The sequence below is a fragment of the Tenrec ecaudatus genome, chromosome 1, assembly GCF_050624435.1.
Source record: "Tenrec ecaudatus isolate mTenEca1 chromosome 1, mTenEca1.hap1, whole genome shotgun sequence".
NCBI classification, from domain to species: Eukaryota; Metazoa; Chordata; class Mammalia; order Afrosoricida; family Tenrecidae; genus Tenrec; species Tenrec ecaudatus.
This window is the reverse complement of record NC_134530.1, coordinates 28,991,622-29,006,844: the sequence shown is the minus strand read 5'-3', so window position 1 is coordinate 29,006,844 and position 15,223 is coordinate 28,991,622. Positions and strand designations below refer to the sequence as shown.

The 15,223-nt window shown below is 42.8% G+C and overlaps 1 non-coding gene across 1 annotated transcript; it reads right to left on the bottom strand.

Moving 5' to 3' along the window:
* Positions 1–5,204: 5,204 nt before the first annotated feature.
* LOC142437951 (U1 spliceosomal RNA) lies at positions 5,205–5,367 on the bottom strand. The gene has a single exon (XR_012782449.1). It is a non-coding gene; the product is annotated as a U1 spliceosomal RNA (small nuclear RNA).
* Between the last annotated feature and the right edge of the window lie 9,856 nt (positions 5,368–15,223).

Below are 15,223 nucleotides of genomic sequence, written 5' to 3'. Positions count from 1 at the left end.
GAGAAATGGGATGTGGTCCTTTAAGTCTAAGGACAAGTCACAGCGCTCCTCGAGTTCAAGGATGGCAGGGAGGTTTGATCCTGACTGCCGGCTGCAATGAACTGGCAGAGCCTGTGGGCAGTGGTGCTCCTCAGACTTTGCTGCGAACCGATTGTCCGGGGAGCTTGTTAAAGCGCAGATTCCAGCTCAGTTGGTTTGGACAGAGTCGAGGTTCGGCATTCCCAGCATCCTCTAGTGATGCTCATCCTGTGGTTTGTGGACCACACTTTGAAGCGGGAGATTCGAGAGTCCAGTATGGGGGCAGGGTCCACTGCAGTCAGCAGGAAGCTCATCGTGATCACCGGACAGGGTCTGTTGTGGTGGTAGGAGGTACTGACAGCTGGCACCATGTTTTCATCTCCAATCTAGAAATTTGGTCACTTTAGACATTTAAATATTATTTGAAAATATGTTTTTAATCCTTTTTACATTTTTGTGGTGGTATTTGACTCTCTTTATCCACTAAAATACTATCAGTATTCATTAGTTGAAAAATATCATTATCAATATATAATTTATGCAGTAATTAATTTGCTGATAATTTTTTCATAACTGCAATCAATCTTTATTCCTACCTTTATTCAGTAAACACTTATTGAGTGCCTAGTCTATGTTGGGAATTGTCCTTGTCATTTTGTAAAGGAAAGAGATAACCAATTTATAAATACATCTGTATACATATGTACACACACATCCATACAAATACAAGGGGTCTTGGAATATATGATGGAATATTTGTATAAACTTTTGGAAGCCCATATGTGTGTTTCATATACATAATAAGTGTATAAATATGTGTTTATAATATGCTGCTGCCTGGTCTTGCACCATCCTCTGATTACTGGTATGAGTCCTTTATTGCAGTTATTGTGTCACCCCATCTCACTAAGGGTTTACCTGCTTTTCTGTGCCTCTACTTTATCAGAGAAGCTGGACCATAGGAGGAAGAATGCAGCACCAAAGTTGGAGGATGGTTTATTAACAACCTGTGATATGCAGATGCCACAACCTTGCTTACTGAAAGTGTGGAAGGCTTAAAACACTTGCTGATGATGATCAAGAATTATATTATGGAGTATAACTCAATGTAAAGAAGACCCAACTCCTCATAACTGGACCAATAGGTAACACCATGATAAATAGTGAAAAGGTTGAGGTTGTCAAAGATTTTTTCTGGCTTGGACACACAATTAATGCTCATGGAAGCAATAGTCTAGAGATCAACCAAAACATTACTTTGGGTTAATTTGCTGCACAAGATCCTTTTAGAGTATTGAGTAGCAAAGATGTCATGTCTGAAGAGTACCCAACCCAAACCCCTGTATTTTCAATTGCCTCTTATACATGTGAAGGTTGGACATTGAATAAAGGACAGCAAAGAAATATCCATGCATTTGAATTGTGTGCTGGGGGAGAATGTTAAACGTACCGTGGACTCTTAAAAGGATAAAGCAATCTATCTTGGAAGAAGTATAGCCAGAGCGCTCTTCAGAGACAAGGATGGTGATATTTCATCTGACACATTTTGAACATGTTATCACGACAGTTCAGTCCCTGGATAAGGACATCATGCTCAGTAAAGTGGAGAGGCAGCAAGAAAAGGAAGGCTCTCAAGGGGATGGATGGAAATCATGGCTGCACCAATGGGCTCCAGCATGGGGACAGTTGTGAGAAAGGTGCAGGCCTCAGCATGGTTTCATCCTGTTGCACATAAGGTCACTATGGTTTGGAACTGACTCGATGTCACCAAACAAATACTTTATGACACACGAGGCCTTTTGTTTGTAGTGTCTCATCAGAGCCCTGCGATGCTAGCATAGTGCTTCACATGTTGGACCGTTAAGAACAAGGTCAGCCGTTCAAAACCGCCAATGGCTCATTGGGAGAAAAAGGAGGTTTTCTACTCCACTAAAGACTTACAGTTTCAGAAACCTACAAGGGGAAGTTCAACTCTGTCCCCAAGGGTTGCTATGAATCAGAATGGACTCTGTGGCAGTGATACGGAGTCTTTCCAGGCTCTGTGTCCAGAGTAAGTGAGTCAAAGTCTCACCATGTTAAATTCTAAGCAAAAGACTGTTAGTATTTTCTCTGTATACATGCATGAGAAATGCACAAGAAATATATAGGCTAAAGAAGAAATTACTATTTTATCAAATGGTAGCCATTGCTAAGAAGGAGTGAAGTAGGAAAGGGGAGTGTTGGGTGGAGAGGAGGGCTCACAAGAAGGCTTCCTTTGTTAGTTTACAAGGTAACCGAGACCCAGGCAAGGGGAAAGCCGGTGTCAATACACAGGTGCACGGTTCTGAGAATATCCCACCACAATAGGAGACTACGTAGCTGGAGCAGAGCTATACAGGCTGGAAGTAGCAGGAGATGAAGTCAAAGCAGAAGTGAGGGCAGATGAGGCAGGCACTGGGTGATATCAAAAGATGTTTCCTCTGAGAAAAGGGATACTCTTGAATGACTTTGGATAAAGGAGCCTCATGCTGCGACTTGTGTTTTAAAGGAATCTCCCGGGCTGCAGTCAGAGTAGGATGGAGAGGGAGGAAGAAACAAGGGAGGCATCAGGAAGACCAGCTGGATGTTAATGCTGGTACAGTATCCGGGTGGCACCGAAGGGATGGCAGAGGTAGAGGGCAGGGTGACAGTGGTATGAGACCAGGCTGCCTGTCACGTGCATTGTGGCGTTAGACTGCAGTTCATCCTGACGTTTAGAATGGGGACTGTGCAAAAGAGGGCAATCATTAAGGACTGGAAAGGGGGTCCTGGCAAATATAGTTGGTTAATATTCAAGCACCTTGAAGGGTTGTGGGGAGGAGATGAGCCAGTCACGGTTCAGGGTAGCAACATTGAAGCATATAACTTTCCTCTAGTTCTTTCTTTTTTAAACGTTTTATTAGGGACTCATACAACTCTTATCACAATCCATGTATAATACATCAATTGTGTAAAGCACATCTGTACATTCATGGCACTCATCATTTTCAAAGCATTTGCTCTCCACTTAAGCCCTTGGCATCAGGTCCTCATTTTTCCGCCTCCCTACCCGCTCCCCCTTCCCTCAGGAGTCCTTGATAATTTATAAATTATTATTTTGTCATATCTTGCCCTGTCTCACATCTCCCTTCACCCCCGTGTCTGACCCCAGGGAGGAGGTCACATATAGATCCTTGAAATTGGTTCCCTCTTTCCAACCCCCTCTCCCTCTACCTTCCCAGTATTGCCACTCACACCCCTGGTCCTGAAGGTATCATCAGCCTTGGATTCCCTGTGCCTCCAGCTCCTATCTGCACCAGTGTACATCCTCTGGTCTAGCCAGACTTGCAAGGTAGACTTTGGATTATGATAGTGGTGGGGGGGGGGAAGAGGGGAGGAAGCATTTAGGAACTAGAGGAAAGCTGTATTCTTCATTGGTGCTACATCGCACCCTGACTGACTCATCTCCTCCCCTAGACCCCTCTTCAAGAGGATCTCCAGTGGCCGACAAATGGGCTTTGGATCTCCATTCTGCACTTCCCCCTTCATTCACTATGGTAAGATTTTTTTGTTCTGATGATGCCTTATACTTGATCCCTTTGACACTTCATGATAGCACAGGCTGGTGTGCTTCTTCCATGTGGGCTTTGTTGCTTCTGAGCTAGATGGCCACTTGTTTACCTTCAAGCCTTTAAGACCCCAGATGCTATCTCTTTTTATAGCCGGGCCCCATCAGCTTCCTTAACCACATTTGCTTATTCACCAGTTTGTCCTCAGCGGTCGTATCATGGAGTTGTGCACCCAATGATATGATTGTTCTTTGGTGCCTGGTAACTGATCCCTTCGGAACCTTGCAATCACACAGGCTGGTGTGTTCTTCCATGTGGGCTTTGTTGCTTCTGAGCTAGATGGCCACTTATTTATCTTCAAGCCTTTAAGACCCCAGATGCTATCTCTTTTGATAGCCGGACACCGTCAGCTTTCTTCACCACATTTGCTTATTCACCCGCTTTGTCTTCGGCGGTTGTGTCGGGAGGGCGAGCATCGTAGAATGTCAACTTAATAGAAGAAAGTATTCTTACAGTGAGGGAGTACTTGAGTAGAGGCCCAATGTCCTTCCACCACCATAACACTAAACCTATAAATATAGGCACATAGATCTATTCCCCATTCTCATATATATATATTTGCATATGTACATATCTTTGTCTAGACTTCTATAAATGCCCTTTGCCTCCCAGCTCTTTGCTCTATTTTCCTTGACTTTCCTCCTGTCCCACTATCATGCTCTGTCCCCACCTGGGTTTCAGCAATACCTCTTCGTTACATTACCCTTGATCATGCCCTGGATCACTTGTTGTTCCGTTTTCCCATGGTTTGTTAACACCACTCCCTTACCCCCCAATTCCCCCTATCCCATTTCTGCCCAGAACTATCGGTCCTCTAGTTCTTAAATGCTTCCCCCACCCCCCACCCCCACTAGCATGATCCCAATTCTACCTTACAAATATGGCTAGCCCAAAGGATGTACATTGGCAAAGATAGCAACTGGAAACACAGGGAATCCAGGACAGATGACTCCTTTAGGAGCAGTGGTGAGAGTGGCGATACCTGAAGGGTGGAAGGAATGTGGGGTAGAAAGGGGGAACTGATTACAAGAATCTACGTATAGCCTCCTCCCTGGGGGATGCACATCAGAGAAGAAGGCGGGGGGAGACGTTGGACATTGTAATATATGACAAAATAATAATAATTTATTAATTATGAAGGGTTCATGAGGTAAGGGGCAGTGGGGAGGGAGGGGAAAAATAAGCAGCCGATATTAGGGGCTCAAGTAGAAGGCAAATATTTTGAGAATGATGATGGCAACAAATGTACATATGTGCTTGACACAATGGATGTATGTATGGATTGTGATAAGAGTTGTATGAGCCCCCAATTAAATGATTATAAAAATATATATATTGCCAGAATAATTTCTGTAAGTTTTATTACAGCCTAGTTTTATGTACTTCTGCTATGGTTCTTATTTAAGCATTCACTGTATGACATAATGAATCACCTCAGTATATTTTTAATATAATTAAGAAGGTCAGTGGACAAGTTCTTAAGTTATTTGAATCCCACCCCTGCCTTGTTACTTGAATCCTATTATCTATAAAATTAATTTTTTCTTTGTTTTTTTAAATCAGGGGAGAGCATGAATGCAGTCCCCCACTACTACAGATTATGCAGCAGAGCTCCCACATTTGGGGAAATCACGGGGGTCAGCACAACCGGAGTGCAATGGATAAGCCTCGCCCTGGGAAAACCACCTTTGTGTTCATGGTATCTCCCCTGCCAGGTAAGTATTCATAAAATTAATTTATAAATAAATTTAAAACTTAAAGTAAAACTCAAATGATTAGGAGAAAATATAAAATAGCTTCTGACTCTGGGTAGGGAAGGAGTTCTTGAAGAGAAAATAATAGGAAACAGTATTTTTGTAGTTGTTGTTAAATCATAATTTTATTTCTATATTTGTTTAGTTTTAGTTTTTGAAAAACTAGTAAATCATTTTAACTACATGGTCATTAAAAATATGGTAGTCCCTGGGTGGTGTAAACGCTTAACCCACTAAGCTACAAATGCAAAGTTTGTAGTTCAAGTCCAGGCAAAGGAACCTCAGAGGGAAGGCCTAGAGATGCATTGCAGAAACACCAGCCCCTCAAAACCCTGTGGAGTGCAGTTCTACTCTGATGCTCATGGGGTCACCATGAGTCACCCCAGAAACCAATTCACTCTTTGTTGTTGACATTGTTGTTGTTGTTTATGAAAGAATGGTATAAAGAAAGTGAAACACTAACATCTGAGAGAAGATATCTTCAAACATACAACTGAAACCAGACAAAACTTAGCATTTAGATACAGTGGTTCTCAGCCTTTCTAATGCCGCGACCCTTTAATACAGTTCCTCATGCTGTGGTGACCCCCCCCTCCAAACATTATTCTCATTGCTACATCATAACTGTAACTTTGCTACTGTTGTGAATCAGGCGACCCCTGTGAAAGGGCCATTCAACCCCTAGAGGGGTGAGACCCACAGGTTGAGAACCGCTGATTTAGAAGATGTAAAGAACCCCCTTACAGCAATCCGGGGGTGTGGGTCGGGGTGAACCAATGGCAAAATATAAACTAGGCATGCACAGTCATTTCACAGAAGTGGAGTAAACAGCATGTGAAGGCAGTGAAATTCAATTTGAGATGAGACCCATGTCCATGGGGTGGACAGCCATGGTTGTGCGCATGATGACAACGGGGTTGTGTAAGTTTGTACAATGACCCTGGAAACAATGTAGAATTATCTTGTAAAATCAGATATGTACATGCAAGGGAGCTTCAAAAAGGTCATAAAAATGTCATTCATACCATTTTCTTATAAAATTTTTGAAGGATCCCTTGAAGGTGATAGTCTTATAGGTAAAGACCTTAAGGGAGTTTTTAAAAAATCATTTCATTGGGGGCTCAAACAACTCATCACAATCCATACATACGTCCATTGTGTCAAGCACATTTGTACATTTGTTACCATAATAATTCTCAAAATATTTGCTTTCTACTTGAGCCCTTGGTATCAGCTCCTCATTTTCCCCTCCTTCCCACAACTCTCCCTCATGAACTCTTGATAATTTATAAATACTGATTATTTTGTCATGTCTAACACTGTCTGATGTCTCCCTTCACCCACTTTTCTATTGTCCGCCCCCCAGGGAGGCAGTTATATGGAGATCCTTGTGATCGGTTCCCCTTTTCCCCCCACCTTCCCTGTACCCTTCTGGTATTGCCACTCTAGGGGAGTTCTTTCACACACCACACAGATGCCAGGAACCAGCACAGCTGAGATTAGCAGAAATCCAGAAACAACCCACGGGTTTATCAACAAGAGAGTGGATTAAAAAATATTCAGACAGGAGCATATGATGCACCATTAACCATGACAGGGCCACACGACAGACTCAGCTACATGGGTGCACCTAAGAAACAAAGCTGTAGGAAGAGGCGTTTGTACCATACACCGCTGTAAGAGTGAACCACCGCTGTGCATATTTGCATGGACAAATCTGAGAAACATAATGCTGCATGGCAAAGACGTCTCAGAAGACCATGTGCAATCAATTCCCATTTGTCATCATCACTAGAAATTAGCAAAGCTAAGCAATGCCGCGTTTAGGTGTTCATCTATGGAATTATCTTGCTTTCCTTCCAATCACAAATGACAGAGAGCGTATCGTTCAAGCACGCTGAGTTACCAAATAGCCTCCGACCATGTCCTCTGTGAGCATCTATTGCTGAAGGGCCATGGTGAGTGGATTTTTCCTTATGATGATGGATGATCATGTTACCACATAATAATAAAAAATACTTTAGCATAAACAAATCTAAAAGAAAAAGGTACCTGCCAATATCTTTGCCTTAGTTTCCTACCACCGCCATAGCAAAAATAACACACGTGGGTGACTTCAACAAGTGGAAGCTACCATAGGTCCTAGAGTTTTGGGGGCCAGGTGTCTGCATTAAGGGTGTGGGCAGAGCCATGCTCTCTGCTCTAGGGGTAGAGGGTTTCTCTTCTCCTTCCAGCTACTGGGCCACAGATGCTTCTTGAAATCCCTTGGCTTGTAGACCGGTCTTCTGTGTGTCTATCGCTCCTCTTCATAAGACACCATGTGGAAGGAGGTAGGACCAAACCTATTCTGATATAACCTCATTAACATAAGCAAAGAGAAATCCTATTTCCGAACAGGGTGACATTCATGGGGGCAGGGGCAGGGTTTCAACATCTATTGAGAGGAGACACAACTCAGCCAATAACAATCTTTCACCTTTTTAAGCTCCCCGAAAAGGGACCTCTGCCTCTTTTGCTGTTGGATTCCAATTAACAATATGTTCTTACCATGTGAGTGCAGACAGTTTGCCTGTATAAGGACCCACTGGCACGGAGGAGACTGTAGGCTCCTGCCAATGGTCTCGTCTTCTTAAGCTGGTTCTTAGACTTCTACCCAAGCAATCGATGTGAGATATTTGACATCAGAATCTACTCATGTGAAACTCCATTTGGGTGAAAGTGTGATGCCATCCTCAAGTGCCCCTTTTAAAAAAATGAAAACTTTCAAGGACAGGATTCCCACCTGAAATAAAATTTAACGAGCTCGCTCAAAAAATCAGCTGAGGTTAGAGATCCAAACTTGCCAAATAAACATACCGTCAGAGATGAAAATGGACAAGTTTCTCTCCTCTTCTTTCCCAAGATGAAGGAGCTGAATAATCCTATTTTTCCTCTAGCTTCAGATAGCACAAGTGTTCATAAATATTCATTTCTTTCCAACTGGAAGCATTAGGCCTTGTTACTTCAAGTGGAACTAACTGAAAATTAATGATGGTTTTCCGAAAAAGCAAGATTATATACACAGAAGCAATTAAACACAAACCTATTAATTATTTAACAACTTGTTAATGAGCAGAATTTCAGCATTCACGTTTTTGCTACTCTCGCTTGCCCCTGCCAAGTAACTTATAGATCACCCCTTTAAAGAGTTCGGCATTGAGAAGCAGAAGAACTGGGGGGATTTTCACACACATTTTCACCTTCCAAAAAAAAAAAAAAGGATGCGTGATGCCATTACAGATGGAAGGCAAAGAACTGAGATGGAAACAGAATAAAAAAAAAATCATCTCAAGTGCTTGATCCCAAACGCAAGAGGGGGTGACATTTCATTGGAGACTGGGGATACTTGTGAGAAAACCAAGATTAACCCTCTTCCCCCTGTTAGTGCTGTGTTGTGCCTCTTCACATATACACTCAATAGTTTGATGTGACTTTCACCTGTTGTAAATAAATTACATAAGAATGTGCTTGTATCTATCATTTTAAGTAAACACAATATACAGAGTCTAAACTTTATAAGATCACTAACACTTGATCTTCACTTACACAGTGTAAACTCAAGCTTAACTCTAAAATATAGAAATTATTTTACATAGTTGGGTTGATGCACCTATGCGTGATGGTGACACTGAAGCCAGCCCTACTAAACCCCCAAACTCACTGCAATCGAGTCAATTCAGACTCATAGCCCAACCTTAGGACAGACTAGAACTGCCCCATAAAGTTTCCAAGGCTGTCATTCTTTATGGAAGCAAACGGACATATCTCTCCCCTGGTGGACTTGACCCACCAACCTTTCGGTTACAGTCAAACACTTCATGAGTGCTTCTCTAGGACTCCTCTAACATTATTCCAAAAGTCTCCAAAGTCACTCCGTAGAGTCAAGTCTAAATCATTGTGACCTTACAGGAGAGGATACAATCACCCCCTATGGATTTCAAAGAAACTGTGACTCTTTACAGGAGTACAAAGGCTGGTATTTCTCAAACGGAGTGGCTGGTAGTTTTAAACTGCTGATTTGATGGTTAGCAGCCAAGCACATTACCATTATGCCACCAGAGCTAAATACACATACCAGCAGGAGTAAACTCTGAGGATCATGCTGTTGATGGTGGTGGCTGTGGGACTGTTTTTAACCCCTGGATACCCTGTATGCAGAGCAGAACCACCCCATAGAATTTTCAGAAGCAGACCAAGAGGCTTTCAAGGCAGTTCTGGGTGAAGCTGTACCACCAAGTTGCTAGTAGTTGAGCCCTTAAATGTGTGTACCACACATGGACTCCTTGTAGGATCAATGAACTAAACATGAAGTTGCCAATACCTACTCATTTATGATTTATGTTCATTTCTCCTCCATCCTCCTTCTGTTTTCTTTTTTTAATGTCTTATTAGGGGCTCATACAACTCTTATCACAATCCATACATACATCAATTGTGTAAAGCACATCTGTACATTCATGGCACTCATCATTCTCAAAACATTTGCTCTACACTTAAGGCCCTGGCATCAGGTCCTCTTTTCCCCCCTCCCTCCCCATTCCCCCCTCCCTCATGAACCCTTGATAATTTATAAATTACTATTTTGTCATATCTTGCCTTGTCCGATGTCTCCCTTCACCCCCTTTTCTGTTGTCCATCCCCCAGGGAAAAGGTGACATGTAGATCCTTGTAATCGGTTCCCTCTTTCCAACCCACTCTCTCTCTACCCTCCCAGTATTGAACTCACATGCCTGGTCCTGAAGGTATCATCAGTCCTGGATTCCCTGTGCCTCCAGCTCCTATCTGCACCAGTGTACATCCTCTGGTCTAGCCAGACTTGCAAGGTAGAATTCGGATCATGATAGTGGGGTAGGGGGGCGGGAAGCATTTAGGAACTAGAGGAAAGCTGTATTCTTCATCGGTGCTACATCGCACCCTGACTGACTCATCTCCTCCTCTAGACCCTTCTGCACAGGGATCTCCAGTGAACGACAAATGGGCTTTGGATCTCCATTCTGCACTTCCCCCTTCATTCACGATGGTAAGATATTTGTTCTGATGATGCCTTATACCTGATCCCTTTGACACCTCATGATAGCACAGGCTGGTGTGCTTCTTCCATGTGGGCTTTGTTGCTTCTGAGCTAGATGGCCACTTGTTTACCTTCAAGCCCTTAAGACCCCAGATGCTATCTCTTTTGATAGCCGGGCATCATCAACTTTCTTCACCACATTTGCTTATGCACACATTTGTCTTCATTGATCATATCAGGAAGGTGGGCACCCACTGATATAATTTTTGGTCTGTCTGACCACAAGGTATAGAAGGAACCAATTATCTGGCAATACTTTTAACTCTTTGAACACTTTCAGGAATTGCAGGATGCACCCATAGTCTCTCAGGAGAACTTGGGGCACAACCCAAACCTGGAATGGACAACAGCATGTCAGCCTCAGTTGTTTTTCACTTTGCTCTTTACAGTATATGCTTGTTTACTGAAGTCACAAAGCAAGGGAATAAAAATGTGGTATGTGGTCAAGAATATAATGAGTTTTATGAAATGAAAAAATAAATACCCCAAGCATAGTTCCACGGGTGCTTAGAGTACACTATTGCTCAGCTGAATGCTACGACAGAGTAAGAAGAGCAAATTTGTGATTTCCACAATGAATGGGTGGCTGCCCAGCTGTCCCTGAGCGAGAACCCTGATTACTAGACCCATTTTAACAACAAATTCACCAAACTCAACAACAACAAAAATAGTTATCAATTCTGCCAAACCAGTATGAACTGGCTGTATCCTATCACTGGTGTAAAATAGTCTATATTATTTTTTAAGCAAGTATGGCTAACCAACCGTGGTGATACTCTTTATTGAAAAGTATGCTTTGTCACATATTTTCCATGCATGAGTCTAATTCTGGGCTTGCTATAATTTTTTTATTGGTCTCCTTCAAGTGTATTCCAATGCACAGGAAATTGATTTGTATGACGTAGAACAGCTCTATGGTAGGTTTTTCTATAGCTGATTTTTTTGGTGGGGACATAGACTTTGAGGCCTTTCAAGGTTCCTCTGAGTGGGTTCGAACAGTCAACCTTTTGGCTAGCAATTGAGCACTATTCGTGCTAGCTCTGGCCAGTGTATTAACTTCTGCACCAACCTACATCATCTTAATTATTCCTGCTTCACGACATCTGGTAGTTCAAGCCCTTCACTCTATTTCCACTGCTGTTGGTTCTTTGATCTTCCCCATCAATTTCAGAATCTTTTTGTCAAATTCCACAAAATCCATTTTAGAATTGGGATTAGAAATACATTAAACCCACACATCAATTTTAGGAGGTTAGATGTTCCGATGTTCTTTCTTTCTATATGAACATGGACATATTGTCTTCCCAAAACAAGAAACTACCAGGAAATAAGAGTACAAAATAACAAAGACTTCTAAATAAGATTCTAAAAAGAATATTCTGTGGATGAACTACCAGAATGAAGAAAGTGACTTATAACTGAACTAAATATCTATAAGGGGACAAAGGAGGCACTCTCCTTCAACTTAAGAACAAGAAGATAAAGAAAGAAAAACGATGGGCAAAATTACAAGACATTCCCGAAAGAACATAATCATGTAACAAAGGGTGATTCAGACAGTTATCAAGAGAAGAAAACAATGGGAGAAAATGACTTCAAAAAACAATCAAAGGAAATGGACTGGCATTTACAAGGATTTGAGTTTAAAGGATGCATTGTGTCCTAAACAAAAGCAATGTAAATATACTTAGCCTTGTTGTCAGGTGACATTGAGTCAGATCTGACTCATAGCAACCCAATGTACAACATGACCCAATCCTTCGCCATTTTCACAATTGTTGTGTTTCAGCCCATTCTTGCAGTCACCATATCAATCCATATTATGGTCAAGGGGGCACACAATTCAACCCATAGCAATGATGTTGTTAGGAGTAGCCAAGCTAGGAGGTGAAAGGTTGGGATTTATTTAGGTAGCCTCTCCTAGGCTGTATATAAAAGATTATGCCTCCAGAGGTGGAGGGTTCCCTTTAGGTTGGTCATCCTGTTCTGAAGAAATTGTAACTTTCTGAAGAAATCAGAACTTTCTGCAACCTGAGACCTAGGGACCAACACATAACCAGGCTCATCTTGCATGGCACTGTTCTGAGACGAGATGGAGTTTGGGGAAGATTATTCCCTGTCTACGTAGGTTTTCTTGAGAGAAGAGCCCAGTACTCAAGTTCAAGGGCTGGAGGAAAATCTCAATTTGTGTCAGAGTGCATGGTCTAGGAAAGCATGGCTGTATATAAACTATATCTTGATTCCAAGGATGGAGCCATCTCCTGTCCAGAGTCATCTAGAAAAGTGGTTCCTGTGCACAGGGCTCTGCCCATCATAACCAGATGCTTCCCTTATCCCGAGAGTTGCTGATCCAAGCCCGCTGTTCATGTAGACAATGGACAGCTCCGCGGCCTTCCAGGCAACAGCCCCCTGCTCCCACCAGCATTACAGGGAAGGAAGATTTCAAAGGGGTTGGGTTCCAGGAATCAAATGATGCCTGTTTCTTTTGATCCACAGACAGGTAGACAAAGGATACAGGGTAATGAGCCGTTGTTTGCCAATGCTCGGAGGCTCCCGCAGTGGGGTTCCAGCATTGTGGTTATTATAAGAAGATACGAATCACGAACTCTGTGCTGGAGAAACATGTGCCCAGGGCCTAGAACTTCCTGGGATGCTGTACCAGCTCAGCTTGCCTTCTTCTTCCTGCAGAATTCTTCTTTTGAGCTAAAATATCTTCGGAGCCTATTCAGAGTCCTCTCCACCCCCACTTCAATGGCTTAAGATCAGCATAGATTTTGAATTGTACCCTAAGAGTGGGCAGGGAGTTCCCAGCATGTGACAACACCCATCTGCTGGCTGGCTTCCTGAGCCTTCCCTCCCCTCCACCTGCCAGCACTCAACCTGACCTTTTTCTGTCCTTAGGAAAACCCAGGCAGATATTAGGGGATATTACAAAAAGCCTAGGATGTGAATTAGAAACAAACAAACAAACAAAAACCAGAATCCGGTGTGAGAGCCTGCGAGTTCTGTGGCCTTGAGTAGCTCATATCACCACCATCATCACCAGCATCACTCTCACCACCAGGGTACCAACAATAACACCAGCAGTAATAGTCATGGAAATAATGGAGACACTTCTTTCCTGGGTTCTCTGTGCCAAGGTCGTTTGTGTGCACTCATGTCTGCCTTGAACCTTGACATCAATACTGAGAGCTGCTAGAGGTGCAGTGGCTCATGGGTGGAATCCTCAGCTTCCATGCAGGAGATTCCAGTTCTGTTTCGGGTCAATCTACCTCATGCCCAACCAACCACATGAATGGTGCAGCTCACCGGCTGCTATAAGGCTGAACGGCTCTCAGCGCAGTCCCCACAGTGGAACAGAGTAAGGTGAAAGACCTGATACTCTACCTTGGGAAATCAGCCACCGAGGACTTTACGGATCTTAATAATCTGATGTGCAACTGATGATGGGGATTGAGTGGGATCAGATATCGTTTTGCTTTGTGGGACATGAGGTTGCTATGAGTCAAGGGCCAACTGTGGGCAGTCAACAATCACATCTGTTCTTCAAGTGAGTGAAACGTGGCCCCCTAAACTCAAGGAATTATGAGTTTGAATGAGTCCAAAGCATTTGTTTTTTTTAATCTATTTTGGGCCCTGCTGCTCCCGTAACTTGACTTGACTTTGCTTTCTCAGCTGCAGGATGTGGGAAAACCACCTCACAGGCAGGGCCTGCCACATAATTAGCAGTTACCCTTGCAAAATGAAAATGTGGGAGTCCCTTGTTAAAACAATCAGTAAGAATTTCAGCAACAGAACTTTATACCAAGCATAGGAGCCTTCTGAGAGAAGGTCCTTGAACAATCTGAAGCTGGCCGTATTCGAAGACCTGTGGTGAAGTTCACACAAGTTTACACATATGCAGCTGCTACATCCAGAACTTGAGGACAAAAATTAGCCTCACAGTAGAACCTAACGGATTGCTGACCTGGACAAATAGGACCTAGTTTACAGTTGTGAGTGAGAGCTGTAACTGCTCCCGATGATGAATCCTAGCAATTCCAAAGGGGTGGTTTATTGCAGATACAATAGTAATAGTAACAAGAAGGAAAATGACAATATGAACAAACCACCATTTACTGATTGGTTGGCATTGTGTCTGGAATTAAATAAGCATCTAATGTCATTTACCCCTCAAGTGCATCCTCCTGTGGCCTGAGGTAAGTGTGTTGAAAGACTGATAGTTTGAGTTCAACCAGACATACTTCCAAAGAAAGGCTTGGTGATTTGCTCTTGAAAAACCAGTCACTGAAAATGCTGCTCTGACAGTCAAGGAAATGGATTCAGTCAGAATTAACCAAATGACATCTGGTTTGGTGGTTTTGTTTTTTAACCCTCCAGCAACCCTATGGAGTGGCTATTATTATGATCAGAGAAGTTAAATCCTCTTCCCAGCTGTGGAGCAAAACTGAGGTGTCAAAACCAACAGCTGCTTAATTTCAAAGTCCATGATCCAATGGTTGAAATTATAGACTGACCTTGATAAAATAATGCATGTGTGAGAAGACGTCTAACAAATAAGCAAAGGTGAAAGTCTTGCCTTGACTTCTAATCATCTCTCGCTGGTGAATTGGCAAAGTCCTTGGCCAAATGTTGATGAAGAAAGCATGTTTGTACCTGGCAGGTGGACTTAGAGCTCCTCCTGTCTGTGCTGAGTTGTTCCCCATCTGCGTGCC